Genomic DNA, 2,963 nt, shown 5'->3' with positions numbered 1-2,963 from the left:
TCATTTTCTCTTTATAAATTTTTGCATTATCATATGCTTCATTTCTAATCTTCTCAAGTTCATTGAGTTGTAAGAACCTTTTCTCACCAGCAACCTTTAAATTAAAATTAAATTCTTTAATAGCCCAAAATGCTTTATGTACAAATTCTACTGGTAAATGACATACTTTTCCAAAAATCAATCTATATGGGGACATTTTATAGAAGCTTTATAAGCAGTTCTGTATGCTCATCATGCAGTATCTAGTCTAGCAGACCAATCTAATTTATAAGGATTTACAGCTTTTTCTAAAATGCATTTAATTTCACGATTTGATATTTCTACTAGACCACTTATTTGAGGATGATAAGCAGTAGATAATCTATGCATTATATCATATTTCTTGATTAATTTTTTGATTCTCTTATTCCTGAAATGAGATCCTCCATCGGTAATGATTACTCCGGCATTCTATATCTTGTAAAAATATTTTTAATTAAAATTTTAGAAACACTCCTAGCATCATATCTAGGCACAGCAATAACTTCAATCCACTTAGACATATAATCAACAGTAAGATATATATAAAATTTCAAATGAAGACATAAATGGTCCCTAAGTCTAATCCCCACACATCAAAAATTTCAACTCTAATGTGTAATTTAGAGGCATTTCGTCTCTTCTATAAATATTTCCTACTCGTTGACATCTGTTGCATGTTTTAATATATTCTTTAACATCTCTAAAAATTTTAGGCCAATAAAATCTAGCTTGCAAAATTTTATATACAGTTCAATTTATTCCAAAATGTCCTCCAAATTCAGAATCGTGACATCTTTCAATTATCTGTTGAGTTTCTTCATAAGACACACATCTTTTAATAATTAAATCTTTACATTATTTATATAAATATGGGTCATCCCAAAAATAGTCTTTTAAATCATAGATAAATTTCTTTAATTGTGGATTCTTGATCTCAGGTGGTAGAATGTCACTTACAATATAGTTTACTATATCAGCATACCACGGTACATCTATTTCATCAATACTATATAAATGTTTATCAGGAAAATTTTCTAAAATTTCATTTGCAAAATTAGTTAATATTTATATTTCTATTCTAGACAAATAATCAGCTATTTGATTATTATTTCCCTTTCTATCTACCATGGTAAAATCAAACTCTTGCAATAGACGTATCTATCTAATTAATCTTGGTTTAGAATCCTTCTTTTGTATCAAATATTTAATAACAGAATGATATGTATGCACTATACATTTAGTTCCAATTAAATAAGATCTAAATTTATCAAAGGCATAAATAATAGCTAAAAACTCTCTTTTAGTAGTAGTATAATTAATTTGAGCATTATTTAGAGTTTTACTAGCATAATATATAACTTTAAAAACTTTGGCATGCTTTTGTCCTAATACAACCCCAATAGCATAATCACTAGCATCACACATTATTTCAAATGGTTTCTCCCAGCCAGGTGATACTAATATAGGTGCAGTGATTAATTTTTTCCTTAATAATTCAAATGTTGTTATGCATTCCTCATTAAAATCAAATTTTCTATCTTTTTCTAAAAGTTGGCATAGGGGTTTAGTTATATTTGAAAAAACTTTTATGTAGCGCCTGTAAGAACCAGCATGTCCTAGAAAACTTCTCACCCCTTTAACATTATTAGGAGGTGGTAATTTTTCTATAACTTGGATTTTTTCAGGATCTACTTCCAATGTTTTTTCAAAAATTTTATGCCCAAGAACAATACCTCCTGCAACCATAAATTGACATTTTTCCAAATTTAAGACAAGGTTAATTTTTTCACATATCTCTAGAATTTTTTCTAAATTATTAGGACATAACTCAAAAGAAGTCCCAAATATAGAAGAATCATCCATAAACACTTCCATTCCATGCTCTATAAAATTGCTAAAAATTGACATCATGCATTTTGAAATGTTGCAGGTGCATTGCATAGTCCAAAAGACATTCTACGAAAAGCAAATGTTCCATATGGGCTTGCAAACGTTGTTTTCTCTTGATCCTCTAGAGCAATTGGAATTTGGTGATATCCGGTATATCCATCTAAAAAGCAATAGTATTTGTTTCCAGCCAATCTATCCAACATTTGATCTAGAAAGGGCAAAGGAAAATGATCTTTTATGGTGGCCATATTTAGTTTTCTATAGTCAATACAAATTTGTCAACTAGTTACTTGTCTTATTGATATTAATTCATTTTTCTCATTTTCTTCAACAATCACTCCTCCTTTCTTTGGAACACAGTGAATTGGGCTTACTCAAGCACTATCTGAAATAGGATATATAACTCCAGAATCTAACCACTTTAAAATCTCTTTTTTTAACAACTTCTTTCATTATTATTTCAGTGGATGCCAGCCTTTTTTTCTTTTTTTTTATTTTTAATTTTTAATATTTTTGGAACTCTCGTTCTTGAAGCCAAAGCTCCAAGCACGGGGGATGGAGCCTTCTGCAGAGTTTGTACTTGGTCAAAATTTTGGAGATAAATTTTGTCTATATAAAATTAATTCAGAAGATATAATAACAGACAATGTAGATGAATACATATTTTAAATGGGCAGGTAATATCTTCAATTTAAGTTCAGGTGGTTTAATACTTGAAGGTATAAGATTTTTACTATCATTTTTTAGCAAGTCTAATGCTTCAAATTTGCCCTGAATATAAGCTAAATCTCTTTCTTTTACTTCATTTTCAGTATAAAAATTTTCTCCTTGCTTTAATTTATCTTCAAATACATATTTTAAACTGCTCATTACTCAGATTATCTGATACTTCCATTCTGAAACATTCATTATCTTTTTTTATTGCAGGATATTTCACAGCTTTTGCTATATTAAATTTCACTTCTTGATCACTTCTTGATCATTAACTCTCTGCTTTTTGCACATCTATTACAGCTCTCCCTGTTGCAAGAAATCCCTGTTGCAAGAAATGA

This window comes from Phalaenopsis equestris, unplaced genomic scaffold (genome assembly GCF_001263595.1).
Source record: "Phalaenopsis equestris unplaced genomic scaffold, ASM126359v1 Scaffold220822, whole genome shotgun sequence".
NCBI lineage: Eukaryota > Viridiplantae > Streptophyta > Magnoliopsida > Asparagales > Orchidaceae > Phalaenopsis > Phalaenopsis equestris.
This window is presented reverse-complemented; position numbering follows the sequence as displayed.